This window comes from Salminus brasiliensis, chromosome 16 (assembly GCF_030463535.1).
Source record: "Salminus brasiliensis chromosome 16, fSalBra1.hap2, whole genome shotgun sequence".
In the NCBI taxonomy this organism is placed as follows: Eukaryota; Metazoa; Chordata; class Actinopteri; order Characiformes; family Bryconidae; genus Salminus; species Salminus brasiliensis.
This window is the reverse complement of record NC_132893.1, coordinates 33,261,691-33,281,233: the sequence shown is the minus strand read 5'-3', so window position 1 is coordinate 33,281,233 and position 19,543 is coordinate 33,261,691.

Sequence of the window (19,543 nt, the reverse complement as noted above, 5' to 3'; positions counted from 1 at the left end):
TGCTACCAGCAAGACTACACACACACTCACACAGACACACAGACACACACTGCAGCAACTTTTCATTAAATTCAAATCATCACAAATCCAGACTCAGCTCAGACTCCGCACTGTCTACAGACTTCCTCTGCCTGCTATGAAAGCACAGCCACCGTTATTATTGCTGCAAGCGGTCACAGAGACTGAAAGGGTTAACAGGGCTGCAGGTGCACAACGCATTCTTCATAACTTTTAAATGCACTGTTACGCAACACTGTCATTTCATTTCTGAATAAACATGTTGTGTAATGTTCTCATGTTCTCTCCCATCACACACACACACACACACACACACATTCACACTCACACACAGTGCTTTAAATAATGTAAATGCCGAATAGGAGAGAAGTGAATGCTCTGATGAGTGTGTGTGTGTCTTTACTAGATAGAGAAACACCTGGTAGGGTTTGAGATTATAACTGCAGCTGACAGAGGGAGAGAAAGAGACAGAGGGGCAGGTTTAAACAGCTGATCCCAAACTACCAAACATTTCTGGAACTGGAAAATTAGGGATAATTCTGAGAGAGGGGCACACCACCGCCCCCCTCGCTGTCCAGTATATATCAGCGTGTGACCGCCTGAGAGACAGTGGGTAACACCTCCCTCACTGTAATTACCTAACAGTCATCACTGCTCACTTCTCTTTTTCTCTCAGTTTTATTATTAGTATTGTGTGTATAGATATTAGTATGTATATAAAGTATATGTACATTTTTTTATATTTTTTCTTTTGTTTATTTTAATTATTGTTATTTGTATTGTCTATTGTCAACACTTATTTTGTAATTATTGTTACGTTTATTGTTCTATAACTTTGTTGTTATTATTGTTGTTTATATAGCTTATTTCAATCTTTTCCTCTCTTAGAGCGGTGGTAGAACTCTCTCCAGAACTGCTGCTGTGTAACGCTGCATAACCCATAGAGTCATATTAGTGTCAAATCCTGTAGTGTTACTCTACCACCTCAGCCCACATGCTTCTCTGTCTTCAGATAAAGCTTCTGGAGCTCTTAGCTTGTCAACAAATGCATGTGTACAGCTAGCTGTCCATTAAGGGAGCGCTCAGAGCATGATTTTGTATTTTCTGCAGTGGTGTAAAAGTGAATTACGATCCCAACTGTAGGGGGAGCCTGGGAGCAAAATATGCCAATTCTCACATAATGCTGCTTTAAATGTGTCCTGTCCTGTTCCCAGATCGGTCCATGTCCAGTACCTTATCTAGCTGCCAGTCCTGTCTCCTGTCCAGTCTACTTATCCATCTTTGGTCCTGTCTGTTCTCTACGGTTGCCAAGAAGGGAAAAAAAACAAATTTACGGATACAGCGAATCAGGCGGAAAACAGTACAGACAGAAATGAAAGAGGAGGAGGGAGAATGAGAGGGGAAAGGGAAAGTGCTAACAAGAGTGAATAAAGAGACGAAAGAGGGAAATGAAAATATGAGAGAGAGAAATGAAAGAGGAGAAAAGACAGAAAAGAGAGATGAAGGAGAAATTAGAGAGATGAAGAAAAGAAAAAGATTAAATAGGAGAAATGCAAGAGGGCAAAAGAGATGAAAGAAAAGAAAAGAGAGAAAAAGGAGAAAATAGAGCAAATGGAAGAGATGAAAGAGAAAGTAAAAATGAAAGAGAGGAAATGAGAGAGAATGAAAGAGAAATAGATTAAAAAAGAGAGAGATAATGAGAGATAGAAAGAAATGAAAGACAAAATGAGATATTAAAGAGAATAAGAATGAAAAAGAGATGAAAGGGAAAAGAGAGAAATAGCTAGAGTTAGGATCGTTTTAAGGACGATTCAACTCCCCACCTCTATGATGAAAGGAGAAATGAGAGTGAGAGATATGAAAGACATAGAAAAGAGAGAGAGGAATGAAAGAGAGTGAAGAGGAGATGAAATGAGAAATGGGGGACAGAAGGAAATAAAAGAGGAGAAATGAAAGAGAGAACAAGAGATGAAAGAAAACAAAAGAGAGAGAAAGAGATAAAAGAAAAGAAAAAAAAGAGATGAAAGGGAAAAGAGAGAAATAGCCAGAGTTAGGTACGATTCTAACGGCCCAAGTCCCCACCTCTAAGATGAAAGGAAAAACGAGAGAGAAATATAAAAAGACATAGAAAAGAGAGAGAACATGAAAGAGAGAGACGAAGAGATGAAAGCAGAAAAGAAAGAGAATAAAGGGAAAGAGATGATAGACATGAAAGACAGAGAGAGAGAGAAAATGAGATGAAAGAGGAGAAAAGAGAGAAAACGAGCGAGCGAGAGAGAGAGAGAGAATTGTTTTGTTCCCCCAGAGAGGAACTGTTGACATCTGTAATGTCACTCTGATGAGTCCTCTGATCTGCACGTCTGTTGACTTCTCCTCCTTCTATTTTCTCCACCTGCAGCTGAAACTCGGGTGAAACTCAGTCTATCATCCTAAAATCCTAATTTACTCTCCTCAGTTCCCCTCCTGCCTTTTCAAACACACACATAAATGCAGGTGAAAAAGAAACCAATCTGGGTCGTTTCCACAGCTCAGCGCTAGGTCACTGTATTACAGAACATAGCCCATAACAGAAATAGCCCACCCTGAGTTTCCCAGACACATGGTTGTTTTGACCTAGCACTGAGTTTCTCTTTTTTGTTATTTTTCCTTTCTTAAAGCAACTAAATGCAGCACCTACCTTAAACCAGCAGCTTCAGGATCATGCTGATGCTCCACCGACTAGAACAGGGAGAACGGCGGCTCTGTCATTCCCACTCCGGGTAGGAACGCATTGGTGGTGGAGCTGCAGGAGGAGAACCTCTCTCCAGAACTGCTGCTGTGTAACACTACGTAACCCATAGAGTCATATTAGTGTAAAATCCTGTAGTATTACTTTACCGCCTCAGTCCACATGCTGCTCTACCTTCAGATCAAGCTTCTGGATCTTTCCGCTTGTCCAGAAATGCATGTGTACAGCTAGCTGTCCATGAGGGGGCGCTGAGAGTGTGATTTTGTATTTACTGCAGTGGTGTAAAAGTGAATTACGCTCCCAGCTGTAGGGGGAGCCCGGGAGAAAAATATGCTTTAAATGTGTCCTGTCCAGTCCAGCTCCCAGATCGGTCCATGTCCAGTCCCTTGTCCAGCTGCCAGTTCTGTCTCCTGTCCAGTCCACTTATCCATCTTTGGTCCTGTCTGTCTAAAAAAAACAAATTTACAAACAGCGAATCAGACGGAAAAGGGTAGGCATCAGTTTTCTGGGCATCATTTTAGCGAGCTGGCATACTTTTTGTTTGTGAAGTATATTGATTGGTTTCAGCTGTTGTTGGGTCCTCGAGATAAACTCATTAAAATAAATTTGACGTATATTTGATATGTACCCCCAGAGATAAGAGGAGGGGGGGTAATTTCGGCAGGTGTCAAAATAGCATTGCCATTAACAAAGTACTAGAGAGCCAGACCTGAGTAAAAGTACAGGAGCTCTGTCAAAAAAGTGACTGGAGTAGAAGTAGAAGTTCTTTAAGCTCCAGACTTAAGTAGAAGTACTAAGGTATTCAACAGTTTCTGTACTTAAGTACTGCAGGTAGTTTAGTATTCTAAAAAGTACTACTTAAGTACTGAAAGTAAAAGTACAGTACTGTGTTCTGTAGTTCTTACAGAAAGCAGTCAAAAGTTTGGGTATCAGTGTTTATATTAGTTCAGATGCTCAGACTTAAGCACTGTCTCAGTTCCTCTGGCTGTAGTAGAAGGACAGGACTGTAGAAGACAGAGTTCATGAACACGAGTCTTCAGTTCACTCTCTAAACTAACTCGCCCAAAAGAGAGAGAGAGCTGAGCAGACCTGACTCAACCCGCCACATACAAGAGCTTCATCTGTAAAACCAGTGAGGAGAGCAGCTCAAACCCCTGAGCTTCACTCTCTATAAACTCAACTACAGCTGAAAGATCTCAGGTTGTTCAGACACATAGGAGTATTTGCAGGAGGTGAAGATAGAGGAGGTTCTTCTTCCATCTGGAGATAAACTAACAGAGCTCTAGCGGTAGTGTCCTCACTGCAGCAGCGGAGTGAGAGAGAGGAAGAACATCAGCATGCTCGCTCACGGCTCGACTTGTTATTCTAATCAATGTTGAGGCGGCTTCATCGAACCCGGTGACGGCGCCATCTAGCGCTCTGGAGGTGATAATGTGGGTCTGAAATGATTCGCATTGTTTTTATAATTGTAGCAGAGTCACGATGCAGCACATCAACAAACAATGTAATGGAGTAAAAGTATTAAACTCATCCAGAATATAAATGATGTGAAGTAAAAGTGGAAGTAGGAGAAAAAATAATCCTAGATACAGATACAGTATTTTAGTACTTAAGTACAGTAGTGATGTAGTATAGCTCAGCTCAGATGGCAAACACACTGGACTTGTTTAAGACCCAGTTCTTCTTCATAAGGGAGGATATCTAAAGCTTCATTATTTCTTTTACGAAGAAATCACAGAATAATAGGTATTTATCTCAAGGCCTGATGGACCTATATACTCTCTGCCAGGTTAACCAGTACATGCAAATCTAACGATTTCACCTGTACAACATCCGTAGAATTCAACCCTTCCTCTCTAGAGAGTCGCCCAGGAACTCACTCAGTCTCTCATCACTTCAAGACTCGACTACGGCAGCTCTCTTCTGGCTGGTCTCCCTCTGCTTACCATCTGGCCCTTGCAGCTTATCCAGAATGCAGCAGCACGGGTCGGGTCATCTTCAGCGTTTCTAAGTTCAGCCATGTTCAGCTCCTCCTCAGCTGAGTTCTCTCCTGTAGCTGCTGCCCAGGTCATCAGATTCAACCCCCTGATCCTGGCCTACAAAGCCAAGACTGGACCAGCCCCTGCCGTACTTGATGGCAATGGTCAAAAGCCGATCTGCACCAGGAGCCCTTCAAGTTGATTGAACAAACTTCCCCTGGGTGTCCGAACAGTCCAACGCTCGCTGTCTTCAAACCCAGACTGAAGACCCTCCTCTTCTGAGAGAACTTGGGTGAAGAGTAGAGTATTATGGTCTCCATACTGTCTTGTGTTTAGTAGAGTCTAAGATAAGAGGATATTTGAATTCTAGTCTATTTAAACTAGCTGAGGTTTTTCTTGAGTAACAGTAAAGAACTTTTGTAAGTCGCTCTGGAGAAGAGCATCTGCTAAATGCCGTAAATGTAGATGTAGATGTAAAGGTAAAAAAAGGTAAAGGTGCACGCATTTGTCACTGTACAGTGTACACTCCACAGCGAAATGTGTCCTCCGCATTTAACCCATCTGTGGTAGTGAACACACACTCACACACACACTAGTGAACTAGGGACATTAAGTACACACACACACCCAGAGCGGTGGGCAGCCAACTCCAGCGCCCGGGGAGCAGAGACGGGTAAAGGACCTTGCTCAAGGGCCCAACAGTGGCACCACTGCCCCAATGTAAATGGAGGAGCCCACATCAGTCTTAAGTCTTAAAAAGTCTTAATCTTACTTAAGCAGTGAGGCTTGCATTTGCATGTTGCACAGTGACCCTCCTGTCCAGTCCTAGTAAAGGGCCCTGATAAAGGGTCAGTGTTGCAAAATCCACCTAATTTGTCGGGAAATTTGTTGCCCAATCTGGCAACACTGTTCACTGTAAACATGAAGGTTGGTCTTCGATAGAGAAGCTGTCATTTGTACACTACACATTACAGTGCATTGTGGGATTGTTAAAGTGCACTGAAAATTCGGCTACAATATTCCAAAATGGTGCTACCCCAAAGTAGTGCACTATATAGTGAATGGGGCACACTTGTTCGGACACAGCTCTTGTATTTGTTTGCCCCCCCCCACCCCCCCCCCCCACCCCTTATCTATCTGCCCTCATATCTGTGGCCTTGTGCCTTTTTGTTTGTTTGTCTAGCTCCTTGTCTCCGCCCTAGACCTGCCTAGTCATTAGTGTTCCCACCTGTGTGCTGTTTGCTGCTTCTCCTGCCCCGGGTGTATCTTGTAGTTTTGGGTATAAGTAGTCCTTTTATTTCAATGTTTCCTTTATATGTCTTGTTCCTGTGTCTACCTCAGCGTCAGCCCCTGTCTTTCATGCAGTGTTTCTTTGTTTTTGTGTTTTCTTTGTTGTTTTTTTTTCTTTTTTTTGGTTTTGTCTTGATCAAGTCTCAGTTCACGTCTTTTCTCCTGCCTCAAAGCTTCCAACCTTGTGATGAGATCTAAGATCACATGCTGGAAGGTGAACAGACAGTCAGTGAGCAGGTGCTTGACGTTTGAAAGCTTGAAAATCTTTAAATCTATCCTGAAAGATGCAGTTAGCCAGCGCAGCTCCTTCCTAATGGGGGTGATGTGCTCTCTTACTTCTGCTTTAGTTAGGATTTATGCTGGCTGGTGCCAGTTTGCACCAATAATGTGGAAACTACAGTCAATTCTGTACAGTAATCTACTGTAGCAAACTCTACTGCAGGACAAACTGCACTATTTCTTTTTAAAATGCAACATACTTTAGTCAGTGTGTTTATATGAAGAATCAAAATATAGCTAAGAAGAAAAAATACAGCCAGGTTCTGTACTTTGTGTACTGTATTTTAGTATTTAGAATTTTTGTAGTTAATTTTTTTCTGTATTTTAGTACCATTTATTCTTGATTTAAATGTGGAGCATTTTTAAACATTGTGATATATCCACTGAAGCTGAACCAAACACTCTGAAAATAACCCAGCCAAATGTAAATACCATGAATTTGCATATTGTAGGTAAGCAGCTAGAACTATAAAATAGTAGTAAGTAGTAGATGTAGAAATGGCAGCAGTAGAAGTAGTGGTAGCCATATAGTATTGCTTAACAGTAGTAGTAATAGTAGAAGTAGTATTGGAAGGAGTAGGTGTAGTAATAGTAATAGTAGTAGTTAAAGTAAAGGTGCACGTATTTGTCACTGTACAGCGAAATGTGTCCTCCGCATTTAACCCATCTGGTAGTGAACACACACTCACACGTGTTAGGGGCAGTGAGCCAACTCCAGCGCCCGGGGAGCAGAGAGGGTAAAGGGCCTTGCTCAAGGGCCCAACAGTGGCAGCTTGCCGAGCCCGGGAATCGAACCCACAACCCTGTTATCGACAGCCCGGAGCTCTAACCGCTGAGCCACCACTGCCCACTGTAGTTCTAGTAGTAGAAGCAGTAGAAGTAGTAATGGACATAGTAGTAATAGTAGAATTAGTAGAACTAGTAGCAAAAGTAGTAATGGACTTAGTAGTAGTAGTAGTTCTAATAGTCGAAGCAGTAGTAGAAGTAGTAATGGTCATAGTAGTAGTTCTAGTAGCAGAAGCAGTAATTGAAGTAGTAGAACTAGAGGTAGAAGTAGTAATGGGCATAGTAGAAGTACTACTAGAAGTTCTAGTAGTAAAAGTAGTAGAAGTAGTAATGGACATGGTAGTAATTGTAGAAGTAGTAGAACTAGTAGTAGAAGTAGTAATGGACATAGTAGTAGTAGTAGTAGTTCTAGTAGTAGAAGCAATAGTAGAAATAGTAATGGACATAGTAGTAGGTCTAGTAGTAGAAGTAGTAATGGACATAATTGTAATCATAGAAGTAGTAGAACTAGTAGCAGAAGCAGTAATCGTAGAAGTAATAGTACTAGAGATAGAAGTAGTAATAGGCATAGTAGAAGTACTAGTAGTTCTAGTAGTAAAAGTAGTAGAAGTAGTAATGGACATAGTAGTAATTGTAGAAGTAGTAGAACTAGTAGTAGAAGTAGTAATAGACATGGTAGTAGTAGTTCTAGTAGTAGAACTAGTAGTAGAAGTAGTAATGGGCATAGTAGTAATTGTAGAAGTAGTAGAACTAGTAGCAGAAGCAGTAATCGTAGAAGTAATAGTACTAGAGATAGAAGTAGTAATAGGCATAGTAGAAGTACTAGTAGTTCTAGTAGTAAAAGTAGTAGAAGTAGTAATGGACATAGTAGTAATTGTAGAAGTAGTAGAACTAGTAGTAGAAGTAGTAATAGACATGGTTGTAGTAGTTCTAGTAGTAGAACTAGTAGTAGAAGTAGTAATAGACATGGTAGTAGTAGTTCTAGTAGTAGAACTAGTAGTAGAAGTAGTAATGGGCATAGTAGTAATTGTAGAAGTAGTAGAACTAGTAGCAGAAGCAGTAATCGTAGAAGTAATAGTACTAGAGATAGAAGTAGTAATAGGCATAGTAGAAGTACTAGTAGTTCTAGTAGTAAAAGTAGTAGAAGTAGTAATGGACATAGTAGTAATTGTAGAAGTAGTAGAACTAGTAGTAGAAGTAGTAATAGACATGGTTGTAGTAGTTCTAGTAGTAGAACTAGTAGTAGAAGTAGTAATAGACATGGTAGTAGTAGTTCTAGTAGTAGAACTAGTAGTAGAAGTAGTAATAGACATGGTAGTAGTAGTTCTAGTAGTAGAACTAGTAGTAGAAGTAGTAATAGACATGGTAGTAGTAGTTCTAGTAGTAGAACTAGTAGTAGAAGTAGTAATAGACATGGTAGTAGTAGTTATAGTAGTAGAACTAGTAGTAGAAGTAGTAATGGGCATAGTAGTAGTAATAGTAGTTCTAGTAGTAAAAGTAGTAGATGTAGTAATGGACATAGTAGTAATCGTAGAAGTAGTAGAACTAGTAGTAGAAGTAGTAATTGACATAGTAGTAGCAGTTCTATTAATAGAAGTAGTAGTGGAAGTAGTAATGGACATAGTAGTAGTAGTTTTAGTAGTAATGGATATAGTAGTAGCAGTTCTAGTAGTAGAAGCAGTAGTAGAAGTAGTAATGGACATAGTAGCAGTAGTTCTAGTAGTAGAAGTAGTAAAAGTAGTAGTAGCATAGAAATAGTTGAATGAGTAAAGGTAGAAGTACAAATGAATGAGTAAAAATGAGTAAGTGCTCCTGCTCAGAGCTCCCGCTGTACCTGAGAAACCACCAGATGCCCACTGTCTCTGTTTAGTTTTTTGCTGTTAAACAATTTTTAGACTTTTACCTTGTACAGATTATTCCTACAGCTTTACTGACCACAGAAAGTGGAGCTGTTTGCCACTGTAATAACATTTGTTTAGAGTTTGGCATGTTTAAACCCATTTACGACTGGTACAAGGTGGCCCGGTTAGAGGTGGACCCTCTAGGCTTCAGAGAAGGTAGAATAATTTCCGAGAGTTAAATAATACACGTCTCTGACTGTAGGTCATGGTTGTACAGTACAATGATGCTTAAATTCTTGAAATGGCCAACAGAAGACAGTTTTTCATGCACCTGGCATTAGGCATGATGCCAATTGAGTCCCATTCTATTGGCAGTACTTCTATACATTGTAGATTATTATTATTGTTATTATTATTATTATTATTATTAATAAATACATTAGTTGATTTTATTCCTTCTCTCCTAATGGTACGGCCAATTAACCTACCTCTTTGCAGCGCCCCCTAGCACTAGCGATGCCCCCGACACTAAAAGGGTAAGGACTCGATGTGGCATGGCCAGACAGCCCGACACACTCAGAGGAAGGCGCCGGGTCCCCAGCTCCACTGCACCAGTCAACACAGGCCTTACTAATGATGAAGGGAAGAGAGCAAGCAGGCCTGGGTGCCTCTGCAATAATACTACTATAAAAGTTGCATTAGTGTTATTATGATGTTAGAATCCTCACGCTATACATTCCCGAAGATACCTACCCTAACGTACCGGGAAGGCTTGTTAAAGCAGGACAATCCAGCAGCAGCAGCAGCAGCCGAGCGTCAGTGATGTAAACACAGGGTGTCTACAGATATTCCTTCCTTGCACAGCGCCCTCTTATTTCACTAATGAGCTCCACTCGCCTAACAAAGAATGGAACCTAATTAGTGAAATCAGGGGGAGGTGTGTAGGGTCATAATGAATATCTGCAGACAATGCATTTCTGTCAAAGTGTGCCCCCATTCTAAACCCTCAACTCTGGTTAACCCTGCAGCACATCCTCGATTTCCAGAACTTCAAACTTTAGAATTTCCTTAAATAAATGTATTAATTAAGTAATATCAGTAGTCGTAGTGTAGGTAGTATCAAAGTAGAAGTAGCACTGAAAGTAGAAGTAGTACAAGTACAAATACACTATATGGACAAAAGTATTGGGACACCTGCTCATTTATTGTTTCTTCTATAATCAGTTTCTCCTGCTTTTGTTGGAGTAGCTGTCTCTACTGTCCAGAGAGGAAGGCTTTCTACTAGGTTTTGAAGGAGCATTGCTGTGAGGATTTGATTGCAGGATGCTGGATGATGATCACCACTCCACCACCTCATCCCCAATTGGTATTGGATGGAGCTCCACCACTATCATTCCAGAGAACATAGTTCTTCCAATGCTTCACAGCTCAATGCTGGGGGGCTTTATACCCCTCTAGTCTAGCCCACGTCTGACATTAAGCAGCATGGTGTCGATAGGTTGAAGTTTATCTGCTCCAGAGAGTCCTATTGGCAGTACGTCTCTAGCTGCGTGTGTGCATTTGCACATCTGTGTCAGCAATGTGCTACATGGCTGGTATACCGTCCTACAGTGTATATTGACTAGATCTGAGGTGATCTCACTGATGAGCAGGTATTGGTTGTTGCAGTGAGTCGCTAACTCTCAGGCCTGTCTAAGAGCACACTCGGCTGAGCCCCTGCTCTCTACTGGATGGCCCGAGTATGACTCCAACATTGTCCTTTCCAATCCAATCCAAGTACACAGCCAACTGGTCAAAATTCCACACATACACACACACACACACACACACACACACACAGGCTCACACAGAGTGCTTCTAGGATTGAGAAACAGTGTTATAGGCTCTGGACGGTAATGGATTTTCCCCACTAATCCTCGTACGTCCCCCTCCCTATCCACATTTACTTCTGGATTTGCACCTCAATGAGGATGAGGAGGCCCATGATTATAGCCCTGCTCTTCATCCTGAATGTACTTTGCACCTGATATAGCCCTACACTACAGGGATTTATAATGTCGTATTTATCCTTCCTACCCTTCGTATTTGTTTCACAGACTCCATAGCCTGCTATAACACCCTCCCGCACAGAAGCCCTGACATCCGTTTGTAGACGTCGCCAACCCGAGAGTGAACGTTTTAATGTTTTAGTGGTTATTTCTGTCATTACAACAACCTACCGCTCATATAATCACTGTATAGAGGATTATCACTGATTCAGACGCTGTTCTGGCTGTGCTCTCTGCGATTGCTGGAAAACCTTCTCCGCAGAACAGTGGAAAACATGAAGAGTGCCGAATATAGCTCTCTGGTTATTTATGTGTCATTTGGATTTCACGATCTATTTAAAACCACAGACGGAAGTTCTCTAGTCTAGCTTATCTTACACTCAGAAAAAGTAAAAGGATTAAAATTTCCTAATTCAAACATGTACATCAAATCCTCAGGAACAAAATATTACTACTATAAATATTACTACTGTTTCTATAATAACTTTTGCCGAAAGTAAGGTAGGCAACCTTGAAGACAACACTGCATGTAATTCAGTGGAGAACCCTCAGGACCCTCTAGACTTTAGAGAAGGTAGAATCATTTCCGAGAGTTAAATAATACGTCTCTAACTGTAGGTCATGGTTGTACAGTACAATGATACTTAAATTCTTGAAATGGCCAACAGAAAATAGTTTATCCTGTACCGGGCATTCGGCATGATACCAATAGGTTCATATTTATCGGCTCCAGAGAGTCCTATTCTATTGGCAGCCCTTTTTTATATTGTAGATTGTTATTATTGTTATTATTATTAATAAATACATTAGTCGATTTTTTCCCTTTTTCTCTAAACGGTACAGCCAATTAACCCACCTGTTTGCAGCTCCCCCTAGCACTAGCAATGCGATGTGGCATGGCCAGACAGCCCGACAGAGGAAGGCGCTGGGTCCCTAGCTCCACTGCACCAGTCAACACAGGCCTTAATAGTGATGAGGGAAGAGAGCACAGCCAGTTGTGCGCTCTCAGATTCTGGCTGCTGATGGCAAAGTGAGATTTAAACTCACAACCCCACGGGCAATAGACAAGCTGTATGTGTGTGCTGAATGCATTCAATAGAAGGAGTGTCCACAAACATTTGGACATGTAGTGTACTATGATTTTAAACCATATGCATGCATATTTTTTGAAATAGTAAATGTATGTTGTGTACATTAACAATATCCCCTACTATATTTGATTAATTGTAGTACTGGCACTTTTTTACAACTTCGAGCACCCCCCCCCAAAAAAAACAAAACAAATATGTTGGCAAAATGACGTCTTATTGTAAAGATAACCCATCGTTTTGTTTTGCTGTATTTTTTTTATCATTTTCTCCATCGACAGCAATGGAAAAAAGAGTGTTGATACTGAAATCAAATCAATAGTATATGTAATACATTACATAACATACTGTTATGTATCCTGAGGCAGGATTCAAGTGCAAGTCTGGGCTTTCATTGTGAGTCGTGATGATGGCAGGGTGAGCGGGAACAAACAGATAAAAAAAAAGCTGAGAAAGAAAACTAAACCAAGAAAACTGGACGAGGACACTGAAAGAAGAACTGTGCAGTGAAGAACAGTCGAAGCGGAACCGAATACAAAACACAGGGAAAAGAGCAATACAGCTATTGTAGCTCTATGACCTTAAATAAAGGTGCCAACAAGGTTTCTAGGCCATAAAAAAACACTTTTAGTTACTCAAAGCCTTTTTAAATGGATGAATCCTCAGAGATCCGTATTTGTAAATGAGCGGTGGGAGTGTGAAGAACCTCCACATAACATAAAGGTCCTGAAAGAGTCTTTAAATGAGAATAATTGTGGTTATTTAAACATTTTTAAGTGTTTTCACCCCTCACAGATCTCTTTTACAGGCATTAATTTTTAATTTAATGATTTTTTAATATATGCGTCGAATCTGTACACACAATTGAAGTGTGTGTTATGCAGTTCATGAGCCCAATTTGATTCTAACCCACCTGTATGTAACCCACCCTAGCAGTAGCAATGACCCCCCCCCCCCCCCCCACCACCACCACCACCACTAGGAGGGTAAGGACTTAACCAATAACCACCTTATTTCCAACCGCTGTCGAAGTGGCATTGCTGGGCCCCAGCTCCACCGCACCAGCCAACACAGGAGAAGGGAGAAAGCGCCATCTATCCACCCGGAGAGAGCACTGCCAATTGTGCTCTCTCAGTCTCCAGCTGCTGATGGCAAAGTGGGATTCGAACTCGCTATACCCCGGGCAATTATCGCCTAACCGCTGAGCAACTCTAAACCCCAGACACTGAACTTTATGGAGCCAAAAGTGGTTCTTCCAATGAATCACTGGAAGAACCCTGTGTGGCACCGTTACTTTAGAGTGTGGATCTTCCCTTAAGGGTAAGATAACAGATAAATGCGATTGTCGAATGTAATGATGTGTCCCACACGTTCTGCCTCCAGTGCACAGGAAGGCTCACACATGACACATGCGACATGTTCGCACATTAGCCTGACCTTGCTCCCCTCCGGCTTGTAATCCACTTTTATCAGCGAGGAAGCCCCATTCACAGTCTCTTTCAGCTGCTCCGGTTACCCTGGATACAGCGCCTTATCATCCTGGCATTATACCATCTTTCTAACTGATGAATAAAATGCCTGGGCTTCATGAATATTGCTGCTGAGGTTTTGTGTATTACTGAGGAACGCTAACTTTTCAGCTGATGCATGTGTGTCATTGCATATGTATGTGTGTGTACTTGTTTTTAGATCTGTTCAGGATGTCCAAATGTCTATGGACACACAGCTTGTCTAGTCCCTGTAGAGACTATGCTGCCAATACAATAGGACTCACTGGAGCAGATAAACATCCACCAAGTATTGAGCTGTGGAGCAGTGGAAGAACTGGAAGAGCTCCATCCAACGCTTTTGATTGGGATGAGTTGAGGAGTTGGGGATGAGGTGGGTTGGAGATCATTCAACAGCATCCTGCCCTCACTAACGCTCTTGTCGCTGAATGCAATCAAATCCTCACAGCAATGCTCCTCCAAATTCCAGTAGAAAACCTTTCTTGGACAGTAGAGAGACTTCAGAAGAAACAATGAATGAGCAGGTGTCTGAATACTTTTGTCCAAATAGTGTGTGTGTATATTTATATATATATATATGTGGTGTGTGTGTGTGTGTGTGTGTGTGTGAAGGGGTCAGAGAAAGAGAAGGAAATGTGTGTGTGTGTACATGTATGTGCTCTTGTTGTGTGTGTGTGTGTGTGTGTGTGTGTGTGTGTGTGTGTATCTGTTTACTGCCAGGGGAATGTGTCCATGTGTTTGTTGCCAAGGAGCATCAGACAACACCTTGCTTTCTCCTTGTCATCCCTGGCAGGCATGTGGTCAGTGGAGCATGCATGTGTGTGTATATACGTGTGCGTGTGTGTGTGTGTGCAAGTGTCTCCTTCATTTTCAATGCATCTCTTACTCCTGTCGCGCCTGTGTGTGTGTGTGTGTATGTCCCACAGGTTTGTGGAAGGGGCCGTGGGTGGGGGGTGTGTAGCACAGACAGAAAGAGACGTCTAATAACAGCAGCAGTAGCAGAGCCGCCGCATGACACACACTGCCAAGCTCTCGCTGTCAGAGAGAGGAGGAACATTAGCAAAGACATACGAGGAGAGAGAGAGTGGGTGGGGTGGGGGTGGGTGGGTGATGGGGGTGGGGGGAGGAGAGGGAAAGAGACAGATATGCATAAGTAACTGTAAAGCTCTTTATGTGGGCAGTAAAACACATTATACTGAATAGAAGATACAAAAAAATAGACAACACAGCTTTACCATTCCCAGCTCCCTCCTGGAGGAAAGCCAGTGTGTCCGGTTCCCATCCAACATTTATCTAATCAGTCCTTCATTAAAGAAAACCGGGAGATGCTGATGGAACAGATCTTCTAACTGTGTTCTTCTATATTTGTTCTTCTAACTGTGTTTTTCAATCTGTGTTCTTCTAACTGTGATCTTCTATCTGTGTTCTTCTATCTGTGTTCTTCTATCTGTGTTCTTCTAACTGTGATCTTCTATCTGTGTTCTTCTAACTGTGATCTTCTATCTGTGTTCTTCTATCTGTGTTCTTCTAACTTTGATCTTCTATCTGTGTTCTTCTAACTGTGATCTTCTATCTGTGTTCTTCTAACTGTGATCTTCTATCTGTGTTCTTCTAACTGTGATCTTCTATCTGTGTTCTTCTATCTGTGTTCTTCTAACTTTGATCTTCTATCTGTGTTCTTCTAACTGTGTTCTTCTATCTGTGTTCTTCTAACTGTGATCTTCTATCTGTGTTCTTCTATCTGTGTTCTTCTAACTTTGATCTTCTATCTGTGTTCTTCTAACTGTGATCTTCTATCTGTGTTCTTCTAACTGTGATCTTCTATCTGTGTTCTTCTAACTGTGATCTTCTATCTGTGTTCTTCTAACTGTGATCTTCTATCTGTGTTCTTCTATCTGTGTTCTGCTGTTTGTTCTTCAAGCTCTGTTCTTTTAACTGTGTCCTTTCATCTGTGTTCTTCAAACTCTGTTCTTCTAACTGTGTTCTTCTATCTGTGTTCTTTTAACTGTGTTCTTCTATCTGTGTTCTTCTAACTGTGTTCTTCTAACTGTGATCTTTTAACTGTGTCCTTTCATCTGTGTTCTTCAAACTCTGTTCTTTTAACTGTGTTTTTCTAACTGTGATCTTCTAACTGTGATCTTCTAACTGTGATCTTCTATCTATGTTCTTCTATCTGTGTTCTTCTAACTGTGATCTTCTATCTGTGTTCTTCTGTGTTCTTCTAACTGTGATCTTCTATCTGTGTTCTTCTAACTGTGTCCTTTCATCTTTGTTCTTCAAACTCTGTTCTTTTAACTGTGTTCTTCAAACTCTGTTCTTCTAACTGTGTTCTTCTAACTGTGATTTTCTATATTTGTTCTTCTAACTGTGTTCTTCTGTCTGTGTTATTCTATCTGTGTTATTCTAACTGTGATCTTCTATATTTGTTTTTTAACTGTGTTTTTCTAACTCTGTTCTTGTAACTGTGTTCTTCAAGCAGCATTCTTTTAACTGTTTTTTCTATTTGTGTTCTGCTATCTGTGATCTTTTAGCTGTTTTCCTGTGTTTTTCTATCTGTGATCTTTCAGCTGTGTTTTTCTAACTGTGTTCTCCTATCTGTGATCTTTTAGATGTGTTCTTCTTACTGTGATCTTCTAACTGTGTCCTTTTAACTGTGTTCTTCTAACCAACATTTAATATCTTTACTGGCCGACAGCAGATTCTGACCACTGAAACTTGTTTATTTGGGTTTATTCTAATGTTATACAGAGTTTTACCGGTAGACAAAACTTTCACCATCAATGGAATAAACTAGATGTTGCTTTTCCTTTGTTTTTCTTAGCTCCAGGTGTACCTGGTCATGTACAGCAAAACCCACACTTAAAGAAAAGCTCACAGTTACTCACATTAGCATGTGTTTAAATCACCATCACCCCGCCCACAGCCAGCCACGACACAGCTATTCCTGTAATGCCATGGCAACACAGGCCTCCAGTTCACTACAGCCATATTCAGTGAGATTGAACAGCAGAGTCACACACTGGGAAACCACATTCCCACACTTGCTTTAATACTCAGTTCTGAGTTTCTTTCTGTCTATGAAGAAATATTTAATTTAGCTCACAGGGAGACAAGAGGGCTATGCACACAAATCGACTAGCATGAGAGCATATCTACACTCTGCTCAGCTTTATCCAGTTATTCATTTATTGGAGCGTCTGGACAGGCTGAAGTGCTCAAAGCAGAACTGTTCAAGCCTTGAAGTTCTCTGTGTTTGAACTCAACAACAGTGTGCAGAGGGGGAAGAGGGCAAAACACACTGGTTTGAGGAATAAAGCATTGTGTTACAAATCTGACACTGCCATAAACTGCCTGGCCACTCACAGATTATGTGATACAGACCGGCCAGCACTGGTATATAGTGCTAGCATGTGATGTGATAGTGATGAGCATCTACGGTGCAAATCGTGCAAAGGATGATGCTCGGGTAACCACAGGGGTCATTTGCCACCACTTGTAAACTGAGTAATCCCAGAGCATAGTAGTTGTGCAGCCTGGTCTCAGGAGGAATTTGTGCATCTGTGACTTAAAGACAATTTGACCCTCAAACATATGCATGAATTACTGACAAAACCCAGACATGCAGCAGTCAAACAATCTGAATTGAGAATTTTACAAAGCAACCAGTAAACTATTATTACCTGAACCTAAATCTGAACTTAAACTAGCCTAAACATAATCTAACCCACACCTTAATCTAACCTATTGCTCAACCTACGGTTAACCTACTACACCTAAACCTAATTCTAACCATAACCTAATCTAAACTTAACCTAACCTACAACTCAATCTAAACCTCCACTGAACCTACTACAACTAAACCTGATTCTAACCTTTACCTAACTTAACTTAACCTTAACCACAATCTAAACTTAACCAAGTACACCTAAACCTGATTCTAACCATAGCCTAATCTAAACTTAACCTAACCTACACCTCAATCTAAACCTACACCTAACCTACTACAGCTAAACCTGATTCTAACCTTTACCTAACTTAACTTAACTTAACCCTTACCCTCAACCACAATCTAAACTTAACACACTACACCTAAACTTAATTCTAACCTTAATTTAACCTAAACTTAACCTCATCTAACTCTAACCTTAACCCAAATTTAACCCTCAACCTAATCCTAACTCTAACCCTAACCTTAACCATAATCTAAACTTAAATAAACTACACCTAAACCTAATTCTAATTATAGCCTAATCTAAACTTAACCTAACCTACACCCCAATCTAAACCTACACGGAACCTACTACACCTAAAACTGATTCTAACCTTTACCTTACCTAAACTTAAATTAACTTAACCTTTAACCTAACCCTAACCTTAACCATAATCTAAACTTAACCTACTACACCAAAACCTAATTCTAACCCATGACCTACCCTAAACTTAACTTAACTTAACCCTAAACTAACCATAGTGAAAGTGAAAGCCCTACTGTTTAAGTTTAAGCCTTTACTGCAGACGTTTTTGTCCTTTAATTATTTTTTAGAAGCTCCATAACAGATGATGGGAATTCAGACCTAAAGATCACTGGTTTGATCTCCAGGAATGTCGGGAAGTTGAGGGTCGGGGGAGTAATGGAACAGGGCTTTCTCCACATTCATGGCTGAGGTGCTCTTCTGGCACCTAACTCCCAATTGCTCCCCGGATGCTGAGGTGGCTGCCCACCACTCCGAGTGTGTAGTTATAGGTATGTTTTGTTTACTGCAATTCATGGGTTAAATGGAAGGTAGAATTTCCGTGTACTGCTGTGCAATGCTGTCAAGTGTTCACATAGGTGGAGCGTGGGCTAAGTGGGTTTCAGGTGGGCATGGGCTCTGAGTGGGTTTGCACATGTGTTTTTACCAGGACCCAGATGGGGCCCATGTTTATCCTCTCCTGGTCCCATCACTGACCCTGGTGGGCGTCCATATTTGGGGTCATCATATGTAACAGATAGTACCTAATTCCTGTAAACTGTTAAAATATTAACCCTGATTTTTACAGAGTGACTTAGGCCCTGCCCACACATTTTCAGCTATTTGTAAAAAGCTTAGCCTTTTCTCTGTGTTTCGGCCTACTGTCCACACAAATGCAGCATTTTAGGACACTGAAAACTGAGGTTCTACTTAAGGCAGGTTTTTGAGAACTCTGTTCGTTTCCGTTTTCGGGCCAAACACAGCTTTTGGAAAATGCTGACATCTGTACACAGAATAAAGCCGGGGACGGTTGGTATCGGCTAATGAGTGGGTTTACTGTTGCACTGTGCACTATTACACTGTGACAGAATGTCCTGCCTCACATTTGGATAAAAATAACTGAAACAAAACCTTCACTTCTCTGCCTGATCAGGAGTGTGTGGGTGATTCTGAGACAGTAGCATCCCCACAGTACTGAAAAAAGAGCCATATGGTATAGTTTTTGTTCCTGGCGTAAGTCAGGATTTGAGTTTGAGTGTGTGAGGTCGAGTTATGGACACTTTTTTGGTGTTTGTTGCTTTGCGCTGTATTTAGGTCTGTTTTGGACGCTACGCTGTTTTTTGAGTAAGGTGTGAGGTGCTGGACTTCAGATGCACTAGAGACAGGTTGCAAAAAAACCCTAAATTTTCATCATGTATAAATATTGATCATTTTTTAACATCTGGATTTAACATCTAATAACTTATTATACCTCAAAATAATACCTACAAGAATATGACAGATGCATAAGACGTGGGAATGGGTAGGCCTCTGTTGGGCTGCTAACAGTGCACTAGATTGTCTGGTTCGGTGTCTGGTTTGAGATGCTCATGTTTACAGTTGACATGTCAGCACACAATGTAAAATTTTACTCAAAGAAATAGAGCAAGCCCCTACAGTGTTGTCTCTTGTATGATGGGTCCACTTGCTTTTGGGGAGCCCCCCTCTAGCTCTCCCTCTCAGTTTGAACCCTGGGACAACCCCTGA